Source organism: Symphalangus syndactylus, chromosome X (assembly GCF_028878055.3).
Source record: "Symphalangus syndactylus isolate Jambi chromosome X, NHGRI_mSymSyn1-v2.1_pri, whole genome shotgun sequence".
NCBI classification, from domain to species: Eukaryota; Metazoa; Chordata; class Mammalia; order Primates; family Hylobatidae; genus Symphalangus; species Symphalangus syndactylus.
Window position 1 is genome coordinate 31,922,508 of NC_072447.2, and position 21,513 is coordinate 31,944,020.

Below are 21,513 nucleotides of genomic sequence, written 5' to 3' on the forward strand. Positions count from 1 at the left end.
TGCACCAACCTAGTAGCTCTTTTAAAGGGTGTTCAGAATCACCCATCAATTAACCTTGTGCCCTAAAGGACTGACAACTCAACCGACACAATCTTGATGCTCTCCCAGGCCCTGATGAGCAGGAAGCCATCAATTCACTAGTGAGCCATTAGGTTGGGAGGAAAAGATAAAACCGTTTAATTTGCAGGGCTTTGCTAGCTCCTCCTCCTCCTCCTCCTCCTCCTCCTCCTCCTCCTCCTCCTCCTCGTCCTCCTCCTCCTCCTCCTTCTTGTTCTTCTTTCTTTCTTTCTCTCTCTCTCTTTCTTTCTTTTTCTTTCTCTCTCTCTATTCCCCCCACCCCCACTTACTCTCTCTCACACACACACTGACAAGTTGATAATAAACCATTTACTAAGCATTTACCATGCATCCCACTAGGTATTTCACATTTATTTTCTCATCTCAGTTTCTAAGCATCCCCAGCAGACTGGTACCACCTTGGTGTGACTGGGTTTGTTGGATTGTTGCTTCCCACCCCGCCAACTCCCCACCCCCAGGAACTGAGCTGTGAATCCCCCGGGAATGGTTGTTTTGATGGGAGGGAGGGTCAGAGCTTTCCAGAACATGCACGACATTCACTGCAGGGAAGGCACTTCTGGAGGAGATGGAGGAGAGAGAGAGCAAAGGAGCAAAGGTTCCTGGTTGTGTGCAGACAGCAGGTGAGAGTAGAGAAAGGCAGGAAGGAAGAAGCAGAGATGTCTTCGGTCTCTGACCAGAACCTAGGATTTCTCAGCCTGCATCTGCACCTCAGGCAGGTCTGCCTAGCTTTGCTGTCTTGGCCCAGCCCTGCTTGGACTTCCCTCTCCACCATTACCACTGCAGCTAGTGAATATTGGCCCGTGAAGGACACAGCTTGAAATAGGTGCTCCCTTTTCTTTTTGGAGCTCAATTCTCACTTCCCATGCCTCTGGTCCAGCTTGCATCCCAGGCAGGGGTTCATTCCCGTGCTTCCCAGAAATATTTCATCTGTGGCTGACTGGCCAGCTGTTCACCAAACCCATGTCATCTTCTTCCTGGACTACATTTCCCAGCCTCCCTTGCAGTTGGGTGTGGCCATGGGCCTGAGTTCTAGCAAGGGGAACGTGAGTTGAAAGTGAGGGGCACCACTTCCAGGCCTGGATCCTACAAAGCTTCTTTCCATATGTGATGCTCCAACCCTTTTCCCCTTCCCCTCAGCTTGATGCAAAAGGAACTTTTAGAAGCGCCCTGTTGAAGATAGTGGGCCCTGAGAGCTTCATTTCTCCTGCTGAGTTGCAACGTTTTCATTCTCACACTCCTATTAGAAAAAACAAATTTTGAACACTCCCCTTAACACACACACACACGCACACACACATATAATTAGATTTATATGCCTTCCTATATTTATTGCATACACTATAAAATAAAAAACAGGAATTAAAAAGATTAGATGATAAAACAAACATAAATAAGTTTTATGATACCTCAGGGCATGACCTTACCTCCTCTCCCTGGGAAGACCTTGGGCCCTCCTGCTGTTTATGGCCAGTTTCTGATGCTTGGCTCCACTTCTCCTATTTTGTCCTGTGGCTGTCACAGTGTGATTCAGAATGTTCCCTGCGCAGGGGCCCTCCTCTTCTCCACTCTGACTCTCTTGCCAGCCTCCTTCCCCTTCCCTAGTTTCCCGCTCTAGGGCTTCAGCGTTGAGCTTGCCCTGAGGCAGCCCATAGACAGCCCTCAGGGCTGGAAAGACTCTGCTTTAGGGACAGGGATGATTAGTAGAAACCTCCTGTCCGTAAACATTTAACACCTGGTTTCCCTCCTATGGGACCTTTTCAGTGTCTGAGCTGGCATTGACTGACATGCTGGAAAATTCTTTAAAATGTCCTTAAAAAACAACTAAGCAACCATATCTCATCCATTACAATAGCTAAACATTTAAAAGACTAGAAACACCAAAAGTTGATGAGGCTATGGTGCAAGTGAAATAACTGTCCACCACTGGTCAATGGCACCACTACTTTGGAGAACTGTCTCGCACCTTCTAGAAAAGTTCAGTAACTACCTGCCCTGTTGTCAGCCATTCCACTCCTGGGTATTCTCCCAAAAGAAATGAAAACCTATATTCATAAAAGACTTGTACTCAGATGCTCATTGCAGTCCTATTCATGAGAACCACAAACTGGAAGCAACCTAAATGTTGGTCAAAAGGTAAATGCCACACCCAAACCGTGGAATACTACTCAGCAATAAAAAGCAATGCACTGCTGCTACAGGTAATGGCACAACTGCATCTCAAAACCACCATGTTGAAGGAAGGAAGCCAGATACAAAAGTGCAAGTGCACATGCTGTAAGAGTTCATTGACACAAAGTCGAAAAACAGGCAAAAATACTTACAATGCTAGAAATCAGAAAGTGGCTGCTCCAGGGAAGGAGGAGAGGGAATGAATTGGAAAGCAGCCTGAAGGGCCTTTCTGGGGTGACAAGACTGTTTTATAGCCTCTTTCAGGTGGTTACAAAGGTATGTACAATTGTCAAAATGTATCCATCTGACCACTTACGAATTTAGGTTAATTATCCCTTGATTCAAGAAAAGAGACATTAAAAATACTATTGAATAACCACAGAAAGGAGAAAAACCCTCAGTGGTTCTGCATGTGTGCATTGTGGGTTTTCACCACTCCTGAGCCCAGTGTGGAGAGGGGAGCTGGAGTGAAGACTGTTGGTTAGCCAACGGGTGAGGACACTTCCCTGGGCACCTGCCAGGAGGACCCTTACAAAGGAGGCAGCAATGTCAGCCCCCAAACACAAACACTCAATGAAATAAAGCAACAGGGGCCCTGAGGAAGCTGGCTTGAGAGTGTGGGATAGATAGCAGGCTTTGAGCCAAAACCACTTTCCAAGAAATGCCAATGTTTTTGTATTTGGGAACGGAGAGGGAGTATTAAGGCAAGCAAGAGCCAAAATGTGTTGGTCTTTGGACAACAATTGTGCTCAACTGAGGGGGCCCTGTGGGAGAGACTTCAAAGTGCTGCTACTGAGACCTCCTCTGTGGGTCTCTGGGATGCGGCACCCATAAAAGCACCGACTGGAGTGGAAAGTCAGAACTTCCTTAAAGGCAAAGGCCTCCTATTTTGCATGCTGGAGAGGAATATTCTATTTCCCTAGTAAGAGGCTGGCCAAAGTCACACCCATATACCTTGAAATAGCTAGCGGAAGCTTGTGATCTATGGCACAGGAATGAGCTTGTGAGTCAAGCCTGCACACATATCCTGGTTCTGACCTCTTAAGAACTGTGTGGCCTTGGGAAAGTGACTCGGTCTCTCTGAGCTGCAGTTTCCTTGCCTGCGAAATGGGGAAAATGGCACCTACTACTGGCAAAGTAGAAACTGCCTGAAGCCTAGTGAATGCTGAACACAGAATCATATTTGAGCTCCAAGGGTCTTTCCAGATTGTCTATGCCAACCTCTCAGCTGAAGAAGGAATCCTCTCCAGCCAAATCAGCACTCTTTTGTAAAAAGAAAAAAAAAATACAGACATTTAGAGACAGGGTCTCACTCTGTCACCCAGGCTAGAATGCAGTGGGACAATCATAGCTCACTGTAGCCTCCAACTCCTAGGCTCAAGAAATCCTCCCACCTTAGCCTCCCAAGTAGCTGGGACTATAGGTGTGAGCCACTGTGCCCAACCTTAAATTAGCATTCTTTTTTTCTTTTTAATTTTTGGATCTGAAGTATACCGAATTTGCATAATCATTATCCTTGGATCATGACAATGTTCCATGCATGGTCCACTTTTTTGGTTTTATTCTAAAAATTGTTTTTAATATTATCCAATTTAAAATAATAAAATAAATGTGTGAACCGTCCCCCGACTCAACGACATGTAGGTCTGTCACTGGACTTTCCAGTCTATTTCATCAGTCCCTTTGTCCACCCCTGTGCCAGCACCATGTTGTCTTCTTATACTTTCTGATGGTGCTAGGCACTAAGAAGAAAGTCAATCAGAGTAAGTGGATTGAGAGTGATGGGGAGCAGGGTGTGGGGAAGGGCCTGCTTTGGAGAGGGTGATCAGGGAAGGCCTCTTGTTGAGCAAAGATCTGAAAAAGGAAAAGGAGACACCATGGCATCATGGCATAATGACATTCCAGCACTCTAAGGAGGTGTGTGTGTGTGTATGAAAGAGAGAGAGAGACAGCGAGAGAGACAGAGAGGTGGGAGAAGGGGAGAAGGGGAGAAGGAGAGGAGCTAACAAATTTCAGAGTGGTAGGAAGGAAAGGCAGGGGATAGATAACATATGGCTTTCTAATTTCCATTTTTACAAAGACTATTTAGTACAACTCATTGTATAGCTGGGGAAACAAAGGCTCAGAAAAGGTGACTTGGCCTAGGCCACACATCTAGGTAGGGACAGGGTTATGGTTAGAATTCAAGGCTCTGTACACCTTTGTGTTGACCCTCTGGGCCCTCAAATGATTTTCATTCCACACAATGCCTCCAAGCAGCTTTCAGGTAATGAAGTGACAAACAGTATATTGAAATAGTGTTCTTCCAAGCAGAAGTTCTTTACCATGCAAAAGATTATTTGAAGACTAATTAGGATTCTGAAATTATTTAATGGCTAATTCCTTAGGGCCATGTCAAAAATCCATGTGAATATTCCCAAATTATTTTCTTATCATAGGCAATATTAATTCTCAAGAGAAAAACCAAACACATGCTAGTGACATTCTTAGAAATCTGAGTTGGGTGTTATCATATAAGCACAAGCAAGAGTGTGTCTTAATAACTGAGAAATATACAATTAATAATTTTACATTTATTTTAATACAATTCCTTCAGTTCAATAGATGACAAGAATTCTTATTCCTAATATTGTGGATGTAAATATTAACATCAGGGTTTTAAAAGTTCACTTACCCCCTCTCTTTTGAAACTCTGAGCTGGGTACAAGATAAAAACAGGAGAGAGATCCGTGACTAAAGACATTTGAGTAAGTCTGACCTGCATTCCCTATTAAACCTTCAGGGTAAATGGATTTCTCAAATCTGTTTTCTTCTTTGGGCAGCTAATCCTTTCCTTCCAGGAGGAGATTTCGGCCCCTCCACTCTCTGCCTCGTCTATGGCAACAGCCCCATGTGCTGTTTCCATCTTGCATCCCCACATTAGGCTCTGATACAACTGCAGAAATTATGACTCAAGAGATCACAATTACTGACTTCCGAGAGCCTCTGATTTCTCCTAGAAGAATGAGCAGAGGAGAAGTTCTAGGTATTTTCAAAGACAGATGAATTCAGGCTGTTTTGAGTCATGCCCAGGCTTTTCTCAGTCTCTCTTTTTTCTTATGAGGACAATTCTAAAAGTATGCAGATGGGAGAGTGCTAACTGCAGAGGGTTCTGCCTGCCCTTGGCACAGGTAAGAACCGTCTACTTTTAGTTACTTAAGTTATGTCTCCACGAGATCAAGACAACTTGCTCCAGTGGATGCAATGAAAGTGACTCAAGCTGTTGAATGATTCTCTTCCTAAGCTCTCTGTCCTAAGCGACTCTGCCACTGTGAGGGCATAGGGATGCTGATAGATCTCATAGGTGTACACTCACTCGTCCCCTGAAGTTCTGTTTTGAGAAAGTAAATACAATGCAAAGGCATAATAAATCCAAGAGAAGTCCTTCCGACTTAGAAGAGTCCTCACTTAAATGAAATGAGATGTAGATGCCCAACTCAGCCACTGACTGGCTGTGTGAACACTGGCAACTCCTTTAGACTCTCTATGCCTCAGTTTCCTCATCTGTAAAGTGGGAGTGATGACAGTGTATATGCCACAGGGTTGTTAAGAAGGGTAGGTGAGTTCACATGTGCAAGATGCTTGAAACAGTTCCTGGCACATGGTAAATACTCAGTAGGGGTTAGCTATTGTTATTATAACAAAAGATAGGGAGCCAAATGACCTTCACTGTGGAATCCTAAATAAATAAGGCGAGGATTATATTTGAAACTATAAATAAACAATAAATAAGATGAAAAGAGGGATGATTTTTCTTCTCAGCAGCTTTTCCATGGCAATGGTCAGTCTATTCAAACATAAGCCTGGCATGGTGCTGGCCTCCCATGGCCCACAGTAGGCAAGATGTGTGGTGGGACAGTAACTATCATCAAGTCTAAAGTGACAAGTGTAAGGTCAAGAGCAGAGGTGGTGGGGACCTGATGCAGGATTTTCATCAGGCTAGACTCTCTAGGATAAAGGGTGGAGAGGGACAATCAACTCTGGCTGCACAAGAGACTTTGATCAGGTAGCTTTGAAAGACCCAGATAAGTCTACAGCCATACCACCCTGAACCCACCAAATCTCGTTTGAACGACCCAGATTACCAGGCCACACCCAAGGCCAGTGAAATCAAAATCATCCATGGTCGGGCCTGGGCATCGGGATTTGTTTAGAGCTCCCCAGGTGGTTCTGATGTGCAGCCAGGGGGGAACAACCCTCCTCCCAAGTCTGGATCCCCTTTCACCACTACGTAAATGGATAGCTTATCCTGGCCAGTCTTCAGGAGGCCCAGACACAATCTCAATTCTCTTCAAAGAGACAAAGAGAAAACCCACCAAGCCCCACCCAGGGCAGGAATCAATTAATATTTGTTTACAGGTCCACAGTGCCTGGTATACAGTCTTGGTGCTGAATCAATAACTGAATGAATAGATGAATAAATAGATAAATGAATGAATGAATGAACGAACAAACGAATACAGCTGCATAGCAAATGTCTGCAAATAAGAAAGTAAATTGGTTAAAAACTTTCTGGAGGGCAATTTAAAATCATTCATATCCACTGACCTAGAAAATCTACTTTTTGGAATCACCTCAAGGAAATGCAGGCCCTGGCTGGATTTTCTCCCAAGTGCCTGCAGTGCTGATTAAAGGGAGATCCAAGGGCTATAGAAGTGAAGAGTAGACACTCTAGGGCAATGGTGCTCTTGCAATCCCATTTCCACAGGGAGGCAAGAGAGGGGCACCCTCAGACAAGGACCATACTTTTTTCTTTCATTAGGATTTGGGATTTGCACAGACTTTCAGTTAAGAACTCAGTGCAGACTCCAGAATTCAGTGGCCTAAGCATGAAAGAGACTCTTCTAGGTAGGAGAAAGCTGATTGGAAAGTCCTGCCAGCCAGTCAGTTAGGCCTTTAAAAAAATCACAGTAAGGCAAAGTCCAATGTCTGATTTTGAGCAGAGCAGCCCCCCAGGATGAGTTAACTGCAAAATGTGCCCCTGTGTGGTTAATGATGTGACCCAATCTTGCCAGCTGGTATGAACGAAGGTGTCAGCAATTTGAAGCCTTGTCCAACACTGCAGATGGTTATTAACTTGGGGAAGTTAGGAACCTTCCCTTTCTGCAAATGGGATGGATTTACCTTTGAGTCCATCTTGAAGGCATTACACATTAGAGGGAATCCATTCATCAAGACCCAGGGCTTGCTCCTCAAGACAGGAAGAACAGCCTGCATCTACCATGCAGGTGATGAAGGGCTTTCTCCACGGTGTCTGCAACAGCATTATAATGGTGGGGCTTTGAATCAGGGGCTGGAATCAACAGGAACAGAATTTTGCAAATATGCCTTTGAAAGTCAAACCATCCCATCTGAAGCTATTAAATGTGCTTGTATGTACTTCTTGGTACTTAAGAGAAAATAGAATCATCATTCCCTGGGCAAGACCACTTATAAGAAATTTGGTCCAGAAAAAATATTATTCTTGTGTTACAAAATCAAAGCAGTGGGGGGAAAAAATCAAAGGAAACGATCACTCAGGAAAAATGTCCCAGTTCCAAAATGCTGCAGGAGACCACATAAAAAGCACAGTAATATTTAAGCTTGTGCTAAACAGATTTTTTCTACAGTCACTTTTTACCAAGTGTAAGTTTCTATATGCTCTGTCAAATGCCTCTTTAAGGATTTATTCTGAGGGATTTTCTGCCATTCTTGGGCTTAAAGGTTCAGGCAAGGTTAAGGGGCTGGATGGACTTTGGAAGTGAAAAGCCACATAGGGGACAACCATGAGAACATGGCACTGAGAAGGCTGAGGTCAACCCTCTGTGCCCTGCCTGGCCCATTTATAAAGGGCCTAGATAGTTCTCCTGAGTCACAGGCAGCCCTTGGCCTCAGCCAGCCATTCTGCAATGAACATGGGTCATGAATGTCAGAGTTCCAGGGGCTGTGCATGTGTAGCTGGGCTGGTACTGTCCCATACTGGGAAATCATCAAGGGGGTTGATGGTGGGCAGGTAGTGATGTCTTAGATACCAAGGATGACATCACCACTGCAAACATCATTGTGACCATTACAGTAAGTCTTACTGAAGAAAGAATAAAACCAAGTAATTCCCTGAAAACTGACCAAAGCAGTATTAAGAAATGTTTTTGAATTATTGATCCCTTCAAATGCAAGTGCCTATTCCTTGGTGAAACCATATGTTCTAAAACAAAAAGGCAAAGAGAACAGCTGCTCTCTACTTCTCCACAGAGGTCACATTGACCTCCATGTAGCCAGATCCACTGAGAGATTCTCTTGGCCCTCATCTTACTCATCTCAGCAGTGTTTGACACAGTTGACTATTCCCTCCTTCTTTTAAAACATAAATCAAATAGTTTTATTTGTCTGCATAAAACTCTCCAAGGCATCTCATTGTACTTTAAAATAAAAGCCAAGCCCTACAAAGCCCTATCTGATCTGGCCCCACTTCAACCCATTCCAAGAAGGTACCAAACTCCTTACTGCCTCAGGGCCTTTGTACTGGCCATTTCCTCAGCTTGGAATGCCCTTCTCACAACTGGTTCCTTTTCAGCTAAGTCTCAAATCAAAACAGCCTTCTTAGATAGAGAAGGTTCTATGACCATTTGGAACAGTCACCACCTCCATGCGTTTTCCTCTCTCATATCAATCTCAGTGTGTCTTTCCTTCAGCACCTACCACATTTGCAAGCTATCTTTTTTTTCCTTTGTTTTCTGTTTATAGTCTGTCTCTTCTACTTAACCTGGAATGTTAGCTCTCTGGGAGCAGAGACCTCACCCAGCACCCAGAATAATACCTGGTTCATAGATAATGCTCAATGAATATTTATTTGGAGGGAGGAAGGAAGGGAGGGAGGGAGCGAGAGAGTGAAGGAGGGAGGACAATGTTCCCAACTAGTGTGTCCAAAGACTGATATACCTCAAATTCATTACAGAGGTGCTACCAAATATTGAATAGTGAATTGATATGGTTTGGCTCTGTGTCCCCACCCAAATCTCATTTAGAATTGTAATCCCCACATGTCAAGGGAGGGACCTGGTGGGAAGTGCTTGGGCCATGGGGCTGGTTTCCCCCGTGATAGTGAGTGAGTTCTCACAAGATCTGATGGTTTAAAAGTGTGACACTTCCCCCCTCATGCTCTCTCTTTCCTGCCACCATGTAAGATGTGCCTTGCTTCCCCCTTGCCTTCCACCATGATTGTAAGTTTCCTGAGACCTCCCCAGCCATGTGGAACTGTGAGTCAATTAAATCTCTTTCCTTTATAAATTACCCAGTCTCAAGTAGTTCTTTATAGCAATGTGAAAACAAACTAATACATAGATTCCATTTATTTTGGCTACAGCTGAAGATATAGAGAGTTGAGTCATTGTCACATGGAATGTTCAGTTAATGCAGGGTAAAGCAGCATTCGACTTATGATGAGTAAGAGGCACTGCATTGGGGAGCTAAGGCCAGATGGCCTGCTCACTGGGATATGGAGAACTTGACTTTGAGACTATATAGGAGAGCATGGCCAGGGCAGTGGGCTCTGCTTCTACAGCAGCCCTTAGTGCAGAGAGGGAGGGAGTGAACTCTGTGATCCCCTTGCAGGCCACACAGAATCATGGCTCAGAACCCCGCCCAAGTTACTGTTGGCCCATAACCAAACTCAGTTCCAGGAAGGTAGGGTGGGGCCTTGTTCGACAACCAATAAACATTTGTTGAGTGGCTGTATTTAACAGAACTTCTTCATCCATATTATTTATGTTTTATTTACAATACACTTTTATACACAGTGCCAGGTACTCTTCTAAATGTTTACAAATATTCAAGCCTCACAAACACCCCTAAAAGAGAGATGCTGTTATTATTACTACTTTAAAGATGCAGAAACTGAGGCATGAAAAGAATAGGGAACTTGCTACTCAGTTGCAGAGCTGGAACATGAACTTATTGTAGCCTTGGCTCCAGAATCTATGCTCTTAACCACCAGCCCATGCTATCAAGAGTGTCTACTGCCACAGCACTAGCACGATGTACCAAGAACAGGTGGGTGGGATGGCAGCATGGGAAAAGGGTGAATGGGGCAAGTGGGCATTTACCCTTTAAGGGATCGCTGGGTTAAGTCTCATATGCTTCATATACCACTTTTTGGTGCCACCTCTGCAGGCTGAGGGAAGGTGGAGAGGTTGAAGCTTGGGGGTCCATTTCCAACCCAGTATCCCTACCCCTGCAGGAGATCTCTTCTTCCCTTCATGTTTCTACTATAGTTCTAGGCCAGCAATTCTAAACATGGTACAATTCTGTCTCTGTTGCCAAGAGGACATTTGGCAATGTCTAGGGACATTTTTGGTTGTCCCTAACTTGTGGGAGGTGGGGAGGTTCTACTGGTACTGAGTGGGTAGAGGTCATGGATGCTGCTAAACATCCTACAAGCCATGGGACAGCCCCCCCGCAGCACAAAATAATCTGGTCCCAAATGGTAGTAGTGCTATGGGTGGGTCACCCTGGTCTTGGTCCAGAGACTACCTTTCAGAAAATTAATAAGAAAGGTGGCAAGGCCGTCAAAGGCAGGCCCATCTGTGAATCACCGAGAAATGCCAGCTGCACCACTACAAAATCTGCAAGGAAGAGGCAAAGACCTTCCTGCTTGCCTCCCTCTCTCTCCTGATTCCTGGAACCACAGCCTCTCCCTCCTGCCGAGAAGCTAAGAACAGCTCTGGCCCACATGGCATATAACAGAGGTTGTTAATACCCGCTTCCTTTGGCAGCTTCTTAATGCTCTTGGCTTGGCATTTGGTATTCCTCGAGCCCTTTTGCCTAATTACATTCTAGAGATGAAGGGAAACCTATGTATAATTCAAAAATGAACGGCCCTACCGTTGATTCCTCTAAAACATGCCAAATCAGAGTAGAACTATGCTACTCCTCCAAATAGATTATGGGGATCTCTGGAGAAGTAAGTGGACCTTGATGAGCCCAAGCTGGACCCCAGGGCAGAGCACAAGAGAATTTAGAATGCTCTTTATGGATGATAAAATGAAGAAAACTCAGGATCAGATTTAGGATGGAAGAGAGTGGGGGAACTACGTGGTACGGTAAACCCAGAAGGCCCAGGCTTGATTGCTGGCTGTGTCCCTGAGCTCTGTGGCCTGGGATTATCACTCCGCTTTTCCCATGTGTAAAACAAGGTTTGAGACACCCCCATAAAGATACTGGGAGGGTTGGTGGAGGAGGCCGTCAAGGGCCTCACACTGCATGTGGCTTAGAGTAGAGCCTTATCAAATTTTTGTTTGTTCACTTGCCAATGTTCATCCTTTTATTCACTTATCACCATTTATCCTTTTAACCATCTCGAAACCCGAGGGATCCAAAAGCTATTTATGCCTCTAGCTCACCAACTCGGGAGCAGTAGGATGTCCTGAGCACTCAGTAGAATAATAACGAACAAAAATAAACCTGAGGAGCACTGGATGTGACTTGATTTGCAGTCATTTCAAGGAATCATAGAGTTGATTGGATTTTAAAATTGGGCTTCAGCTAACGAATACATGTGCAATCCAGAGTCAAAGGCATGTGCTGAGATGTGATTTCATGGCCATCTGTATGGAAAAAAAAACAACTCTCAATAAATTAGGTATTGATGGGACGTAACTCAAAATAATAAGAGCTATCTATAACAAACCCACAGCCAATATCATACTGAATGGGCAAAAACTGGAAGCATTCCCTTTGAAAACTGGCACAAGACAGGGATACCCTCTCTCACCACTCCTATTCAACATAGTGTTGGAAGTTCTGGCCAGGGCAATCAGGCAGGAGAAGGAAATAAAGGGTATTCAATTAGGAAAAGAGGAAGTCAAATTGTCCCTGTTTGCAGATGACATGATTGTATATCTAGAAAACCCCATTGTCTCAGCCCAAAATCTCCTTAAGCTGATAAGCAACTTCAGCTAAGTCTCAGGATACAAAATCAATGTGCAAAAATCACAAGCATTCTTGTACACCAATACCAGACAAACAGAGAGCCAAATCATGAGTGAACTCCCATTCACAATTGCTTCAAAGAGAATAAAATACCTAGGAATCCAACTTACAAGGGATGTGAAGGACCTCTTCAAGGAGAACTACAAACCACTGCTCAATGAAATAAAAGAGGATACAAACAAATGGAAGAACATTCCATGCTCATGGGTAGGAAGAATCAATATCATGAAAACGGCCATACTGCCCAAGGTAATTTATAGATTCAATGCCATCCCCATCAAGCTACCAATGACTTTCTTCACAGAATTGGAAAAAACTCCTTTAAAGTTCATATGGAACCAAAAAAGAGCCCGCATCGCCAAGTCAATCCTAAGCCAAAAGAACAAAGCTGGAGGCATCACGCTACCTGACTTCAAACTATACTACAAGGCTACAGTAACCAAAACAGCCTAGTACCAGTACCAAAACAGAGACATATATCAATGGAACAGAACAGAGCCCTCAGAAATAATGCCACATATCTACAACTATCTGATCTTTGACAAACCTGACAAAAACAAGCAATGGGAAAAGGATTCCCTATTTAATAAATGGTGCCGGGAAAACTGGCTAGCCATATGTAGAAAGCTGAAACTGGATCCCTTCCTTACACCTTATACAAAAATTAATTCAAGATGGATTAAAGACTTAAATGTTAGACCTAAAATCATAAAAACCCTAGAAGAAAACCTAGGCAATACCATTCAGGGAATAGGCATGGGCAAGGACTTCATGTCTAAAACACCAAAAGCAATGGCAACAAAAGCCAAAATTGACAAATGGGATCTAATTAAACTAAAGAGCTTCTGCACAGCAAAAGAAACTACCATCAGAGTGAACAGGCAAACTACAGAATGGGAGAAAATTTTCGCAACCTACTCATCTGACAAAGGGCTAATATCCAGAATCTACAATGAACTCAAACAAATTTACAAGAAAAAAACAAACAACCCCATCAAAAAGTGGGCGAAGGATATGAACAGACACTTCTCAAAAGAAGACATTTATGCAGCCAAAAAACACATGAAACAATGCTCATCATCACTGGCCATCAGAGAAATGCAAATCAAAACCACAATGAGATACCATCTCACACCAGTTAGAATGGCCATCATTAAAAAGTGAGGAAACAACAGGTGCTGGAGAGGAGGTGGAGAAATAGGAACACTTTTACACTGTTGGTAGGACTGTAAACTAGTTCAACCATTGTGGAAGTCAGTGTGGCGATTCCTCAGGGATCTAGAACTAGAAATACCATTTGACCCAGCCATCCCATTACTGGGTATATACCCAAAGGACTATAAATCATGCTGCTATAAAGACACTTGCACACGTATGTTTCTTGCAGCACTATTCACAATAGCAAAGACTTGGAACCAAACCAAATGTCCAACAATGATAGACTGGATTAAGAAAATGTGGCACATATGCACCATGGAATACTATGCAGCCATAAAAAATGATGAGTTCATGTCCTTTGTAGGGACATGGATGAAACTGGAAACCATCATTCTCAGTAAACTATCGCAGAGACAAAAAAACCAAACACCGCATGTTCTCACTCATAGGTGGGAATTGAACAATGAGAACACATGGACACAGGAAGGGGAACATCACACTCTGGGGACTGTTGTGGGGTGGGGGGAGGGGGGAGGGAGAGCATTAGGAGATATACCCAATGCTAAATGACGAGTTAATGGGTGCAGCAAAACAACATGGCACATGGATACATATGTAACAAACCTGCACATTGTGCACATGTACCCTAAAACTTAAAGTATAATAATAATGATAATGATAATAATAATAAAAAGGTCTGTAATGGTGTGGATAGGATGCTGTCCAGAGAAATGGATTAGGCTAGCAGGTCTCAAAACAGGGCTAATGATTGAAATCACCTGGGGATCCCTCTGAGCTCACAGATTCTCCATCTGACTCCCAAGAGCCCAACCTCATGCATCTAATGGGGTCCAGAAATGTACAAGTCCTAAACTCTCACCAGGTGATTCTAAGGTCAGCTGGATTTAGGAACCTCTTGACAGGGTTTCTAAATTGTGTGGAGCAGTTCACCAAGTGCCAGGCAACAACCCATGATCCTTAAATCTCTTCCAAAATCCTTAACCAAGATGTTTCGCAAGCATTGTTTGAGGCTGCATTTGCTTTTATATCTAAGAGAACATTTTTAGATATGAGATTTGTTTTCCTTCCAGCAAGATGCTCTACATCACTACTACCAATTAGGCAAGTTCATTTAAAAGCTTTGAATCCATACTTGTAAAATTCCCCCTTTGCTCATCCAACTTTATGTCTAAACAGTGCAGCTGATGGCTGTACAGTTCCATTTATGAATTCCACTCTTGTGAATGTATTTCCAAAATTGTTTCAGAATTTCTTTGTCTGGGTAAGCCAGGACTGCTGGTTTTAATAAGAACATGGTTTAAACATAGTTATCCAGGTCACTGATATTTCATGGCTTCCCAGAACACAAACAGCACCCAGTACCCAGAGAGAACCTTCCCCTTTTCAAACAAACACTGCCCTTGCCCAACTCTATCCTTTCCTTTTGCAAAATAACTCCCTCTCCACTTCCCTCGCACACCATTTTTTCTTTAGAATGAGTTATATGGTGCAATAGGATGAAAACTGAGGTTAGACCAAAGGAAAGGCAAGTACTGCCTCTGGTTACAGCTCATCAACATCACAAAATCGTCCACATTAGTGTCTAGCAAAGTGGCTTGCACGCAGTAGGTCCTCAACAGCTAACCGAATGAATTCAATTATTTGAGAGAACGCTTGCACCTCCATTTAGGAAAACCCAAACAAGTATTCTCTGAACAACTGCAGCATTCCATAGCATTCACATCTGAGAACCTGTTCTATTACATAATCAACAAAGTAAAAGGAACTTTATTTTTAGCTACTGGACTTTGCAGGGAAGATCAGAGTCCCATTTTAAACTTCTCTTTCATCCCTAACCTTCAAATGACACTCCTATGATTTGTTTTTTTTTTTTAAAGACTCAGTTAAAGATGGCCTGGAGCACATTTAAAACAATACAAAACAACAAGAGAAATAAACCAGATGGCAAAAAAAAACATAAATCAGGACAAGCCAAGCTGAACAAGCTACAAAGGAAGGCATGGTCAAACTATGAAGGGAAGAGGCACTTCATCCCTCATGGATAAGTCTCCATTATTGCTTCCTTGCAAAGGAAAGCTCAGAGGTCATCTGGGGTATGGGGGGGTGTTATACCTCCACAACCTGTCACAAGCTAGGCTAGAAAAAGCTGCATAATAGTTGGGAGCCTCCAAAGGGTTAGTACTCAGAACAGGTAAGTTGGGCATTGCTTTCCATATGATAGAAAAATAATAGTTTGTGAGGATCTTTGTTTTAATTGAATGATGATAAAGGTAGAGAAAGAAGAAAAAGAAATTGACCCAATGTATCTGTGCTATTTCTAACACATGATGAAAACAGTGAGAACTATCCTCTAGAAAAACCATCCATCCTCATCTTTTCTACAAACATCCATAAAAGGACATACCTTACACAAACATCATTGGCACCCTCTGGGCTGAGGAAGGCAAGAAAGGGACTCTAAAATTCGAGACCCATCTTGTTTGGCTGTGTCTCTGATACTGGAATAAATGTTTGGACTTTTCCATGGAGATAAGGGCTTCAGTTCTGGGAGATTTGTTTTGTTTTATTGGATCTGTGTGATAGCTGGTAGAAAGTAAAATATTCAGGGGGTATTTTTAATATATAATATGGATATATGGACATATGTCAACCTGCATTGGGCTGGCCTTTCAGTTCTTACAACAGCTGCCATATATTTCTAGTACATTAAAAAGCTTTTTTCTTAAAAAAAAAACAATAACTGGGCCTCTTAGGCAAGAGTACATGTCCATTAGTTTTAGTTACTTACAAGTACATGCTGTTCTGTTGTAAAACAACACGCAGAAAATCTGGCACTAAGTTTTCCACCCTGGAGCCCTGTTTACAAACATACTGAATTATTAACCCCAGAACATCATCTTCACCCCTCTCCCCATTTTATCTACGTGATCTGAAAACTTGAAGAAGGTTTTCCAAGGCATGCTTGTCACTCTGAATTTATGGGCACGGACAATGCCAAGGACTCCCGTTCACTACACACTGAATGTTTTGCACCACTCAATAAGGACTCTCGGAGTGGGAGAAGAAATGTGGCTACGTGTTGGGAATGTAAGCAGCACAAAGGGATTACATCAATAGACCTAAATCTGTCTATTTCCTTATCATCCCCCACCCTTCTTGTTGATAGCTGTTATGAGTGCATCAGAGTTTGCTGCAAATGGCTTTTCTGAGCAGTCCTAGAACTTTGTGGATATGCTAAGGAAATAATGAACTGGTAGTGGATTGTCTTTTCCACCTGCTTCCAGAGCTTCCAGAATTTTCCCAATTAAAGCACTCATTGCCTTATTATCTCTAATCAAAGCAAGCATTGCACTGTGTTGTAATCACTTGTTTAAATCCTACCTTTCTTGCTATAGGGAGTACTCCGGAAGGAGGGGCAGAGATCACCACTGTCTTGTCGTTACCAATCTATCCTCCAAACCTTGCAAGGTGCGTGGTCTGTAATAGAAGGCTAATAATATTTGTTAACTGAAATGCACTGATAACAGAGTGAAAAGGGCTCCCTCTTGTAGGGTGACCAATCGTCCTGGTTTGCCCAGGACTGAGGGGCTTCCCAGGCCCTGGAACTTTCAGCACTTAAACCAGGACAGTCCCAGGCAAACCGGGAAGGTTTAAACAACTGATCTCTTTTCATTTCCGCACCACCAGATCCAGGTTGCAGACCCACCCTCGCCTCCCAGGAGTTCCCAACCCTGTCGCACCTGTACATACAGCTGCTCGCCTCACCCATCAGCTGGAGGGAGGGGGCAGCCTTCTAAGGTGACATCCCTTTGTGCCCAGTTTCTGCCCAACGACAAATGACTACCTTAGCCACACTGCCTGGTCAGCTTCTTTATGAGAAGCAATAATGGTTTCTTTATTTCCCAGATTCAGAAAATGGGCAGGTGTCAGAATGATCAGGAGAGATGCCCCAATTTAAGCTGTGTCCCCGAGTCTGCCCAAAGGTGGGCGTGATGCCAGATACCTGTGCACTCCAGATGAAAAACTGCTACTCTCCTTTCCTGGCCACCTGCAAACCCACCCCAGGTCCCCCTGCCTGTTGGTTTCTAAAGCTCACCTTCTTTTCTCCCATATTAGGGTTAATGGAGGCTGGGCGCTGAGGCCCCTCCTTACCCCACAATTATGCTGGGGATGTGATAAGGGAACATGAAGCTCACTTGAGTCTTAAAGGAAAGATAACCCAAGACAGTCTTGCCACTCAGGATCCAGAACGCTTGTTTATGCAGTGGTGAGTGGATTTTACCACCACTTTGAAACAAATTCACCCATGGGCACATCATTCTTGCTTATTTCTAGGATGCCCTTCTATAGACTATCCAGAAAACATAAGTTAAAACTGAAGGCAAAGCAAAAGCCAAAAACAACCCAAATGTCCATCAGTAATACATAAACAGTCCTATATTCATATAATGGAATATCACAGAGCAATAACAGAATGAATTACTGATACAATGCAACAACATGGATGAATCTTGAATATTTATACTGCGTAAAAGAAACCAGACAGAGAAGTACATACTGTCTGATACACTTCATATGAATTTCGGGCTGGGCACGGTGGCTCACGCTTGTAATCTCAGCACTATGGGAGGCTGAGGCAGGCAGATCACTTGAGGCCAGGAGTTCGAGACCAGCCTGGCCAACATGGTGAAATCCTGTCTCTACTAAAAATAAAAAATTAGCCAGCCGTGGTGGTGTGCGCCTGTAATCCCAGCTACTCAGGAGGCTCAGGCAGGAGAATCACTTGAACCCAGGAGGTGAAGGTTGCAGTAAGCTGAGATCGTGCCACTGAACTCCAGCCTGGGTGACAGAGTGAGACTCTGTCTCAGAAACAAAACAAAACTGAAGTTCAAAAGCAAACAAAACTGATCTTTGCTGTTAGAAGTCAGAGTAGTGCTTACCTTGAGCCAGAAGAAGAGAAGAATAATGATTGGGAAGTGAATGTTTTGCAGGGATGGAAATGTTCTATGTCTTGATTTGGGTGGTGGTTATATGAACGTACACATAGGCAAAAATTTATCAACTTGTATACTTAAGTGAACTCACTTTACTTACTTTATACCTCAATTTAAAAAGTAAAACAAAACAAAAATACAAAAGCAATGGGGGAGATACTTGCTTTGAGCTTGATCCAGCAAGCCATGTCAGGCATGTCATTTAACCCTGGGGAAAACATTCTTACCTCCTCTGTAAGTACATTATTCTACCTACCTGCTTTGGCTGTCAAATTAAATTAGATAAAACTGAGTGGGGTGGTTGTTCAATCTCATTTGTTAAATGTATGCTCGACAAAGGCAATGCTGTCAATCCCAATGAAATTAGAGTTAGTCAAATGAGGAAGCTGATTTTTTTTTTAAATAAAAGACAGATTTCTGCATTTAGGGCTTACTCTCAAATATCTTTCTAGCAGCTGTATCTCTCAGCCTATTAGTCAAAGGCAGGCACCCAGCCAGCTGTTTGCTGGATTCAACTTCCCTGTACATAATCATTTCAAAGGTCGTGTATATGTTAATTTACTATCTGGTTGTTATTTAAAAAGACTTTATTATATCATTTTATGGTGATTTATTCTTCCTCCTCCTCTAAGAAATTCTGGATACTAGAACACCCACTGGCAGGGTAGCTCTGGGTGAGTATGAGACTTCAAAGAAATCACTGTTGTCATTTTTCAAATTAAACATGAACACACACAAGCAATATGTTTTGGTCGGACATAATTATGATCACCATTGTCTAGAGCTAGAAGGAAGAAGTAGTTTAAGCAAAAATGATTCGTACTTTTTTTTAAAGAAGAGAGCAAGTGAGATACACACAGCATGCCTATCTAAATCATTACTTGACAATAGCAATGCCCATGTGGTGAATTTGACAACGTCTAGGTCTTTATAATTTGACTCGCTTTTACTTTTTTCCCGGGGACAACCTAAGGGCTTCATAGTTGATTATAAGGCAATGCAGTTTCATTTTCTATGGGTTCTGTGAGGCCCACAGTATCCTTAAGCTGGGATCACATGGGAAGAGAATAAAACACCAACAGGAGGAAAAAGGAGGTTGAGGAGAAGGCAGGGTAAGAGAAGAGAGGTGGGATTCCAAGGTAGCTTACAGGAGGGGAAGGCGGTGGGTTGATGGAAAGAGGTCGCATATGTAACACTATTTCATATGGCAGGTGTTACAGAAAAGGTTTTTATGGTGGTGGCTCAGGGAGGAGAGTTGTGATGAGAAAGGCAAATGGCAGAGTGCCACAAGAAGAGAGAGGCCTAGAGAGATCAGGCCCAGATAAAAGCACTGATTTGCTTTCAAATGAACATATCAGTGCCTCATTTACTTTTCACTGGCACCTGTAATCTCGGAGACCTCCCCAACATGTGTTCATGTTGGAGAAAAGAATGATTCAAGCACAAAATTGTCAGTGAGTGATCACCATTGTTCTTCTGCTCAAATGTCACATTAAGGCGCCCATACGCTACCATTCAGAAATCTATTAGTAACATAGCGAAGTCAGGAACTTCCCTGACCTACTTTTACCAGACAGTGGATGCTTCTAATTCTGCAATCAGTGAAACAGTAAAACAATTAGAAAATGTGTGTAGCATGGTGCGGGATCAGACCAGGCAAATACAGCCGCTGGGGAAAGGTTAATAGAATGTAACTTAAACAGCTTGTGTGCTTCTAAGTTTGCCCCAGGCAATGAGGGGCATCAGGCCAAAGGGAATCCTTCAAAACCAAAACCATACTCCTCCCTCTACCATTCCGAAGTCTTGGATAGCCCGAGTTTATCTGTGCCTTCATATTCCCTGCTCCCCAGCCCTTCCTGCTCCAGCTGTGCCCTCCACACAGATCAACCAAGATCTGTAACTGCAATTTGACATCTTGCCCTCTTTAAATGCTGAGGCCTTCAGATCACCCCAGCCCCACTGAGATAGGTCCGTGTGTTTATCCCCCCAGAACCACAAACTCAAACTCAAATCATCAAATGTTATAGCTAATTATATCCCACTGCCCTAAGCCCCACCTCCTTCCTCTGTTCCCTTTCTTATGTGGAAAAACACCCCTCCAAGAAAAGATGGAAAAGAAACTGGACAAACTGCTTTGTGCATTATGGTTTTTCTCCCTAAAAAGATTCATCCTGGAATTATTTAAAAAATATTCATGCTTACGTTACAACTGAATTTTGGAAAATTTAGAAAAAATGGAAAAATTCATTCAGGAGTCTTATGCCCCCAACAAATCAAAACTATTTGACTTTATTGTTTTGTTTTTTACAGGAAACAACCTATCATGGCACAGATACAATTTTTGTCTTTTCCTTTTCACACTGTATTTTATGATAAGCCATTTTCCTCAGAGGTACAGAGTAGCTGAGAATCCCCTTAAGTAACAATGCCCACCCCTCAACTCCCACCCCTGCAACCCCTGTATCTTAAATGATTCCATTTCCTCACATCTTTTTGGAGTTACATGTCTATCGTGCACAAACAGTATCGGGAGTGACAAGGACAGGGAGCAATGGGACCAAGCTGTCTGCCTTCATTGTAGCTTGAAAATTAAGTATTACAGATGCACCTTGACTTACGATAGGGTTATGTCCTGTCGTAAGTTGAAAATATTGTAGTCAAAAATGCATTTCATATACCTAACCTACCAGAATCATAGCTTAGCCTAGCCAACCTTAATGTAAGCTCAGAACACTTATATTATCCTATTGTTGGGTAAAATAATCTAACAGCAAGCATATTTTATAATACAGTGTTGACTATCTCAGTAATTTATTGAATGTTGTACTAAAAGTGAAAAACAGAATGGCTGTACAGGTATTCGAAGCACAATTTCTACTGAACAAGTATGACTTTTGCACCATTGTAAAGGTGAAAAAAATTCTAAGTTGAACATCGTTAAGTTGGGGGCCATCTGTATTTATTATGGTCCTCCCCTGAGTTGGTCCCTGATCACAAGCTTCTCCACAGCAAAGATATCTGACGATGGCCTTGCTGAACCCCAGACCAGGCGATGCAGACAGTGTCATGGAATTTGCAAAATCCCCAG

The 21,513-nt window shown here is 43.0% G+C and overlaps 1 protein-coding gene across 7 annotated transcripts in view; it reads right to left on the reverse strand.

Moving 5' to 3' along the window:
- RAI2 (retinoic acid induced 2) overlaps positions 1 to 21,513 on the reverse strand; it is a 61,899-nt gene that overhangs the window by 15,761 nt on the left and 24,625 nt on the right. Inside the window, exon 1 of one of the 7 annotated variants that reach the window (XM_055268796.2) lies at positions 11,725 to 11,857. The exons of 5 other annotated variants lie outside the window; for them this stretch is intronic. The gene's annotated coding sequence lies outside the window, so the exon portion shown is untranslated. Of the gene's footprint in view, positions 1 to 7,410; positions 7,436 to 11,724; positions 11,858 to 21,513 lie in introns of those variants that run through there. One more of the 7 variants, XM_063635009.1, reaches the window with a different exon arrangement.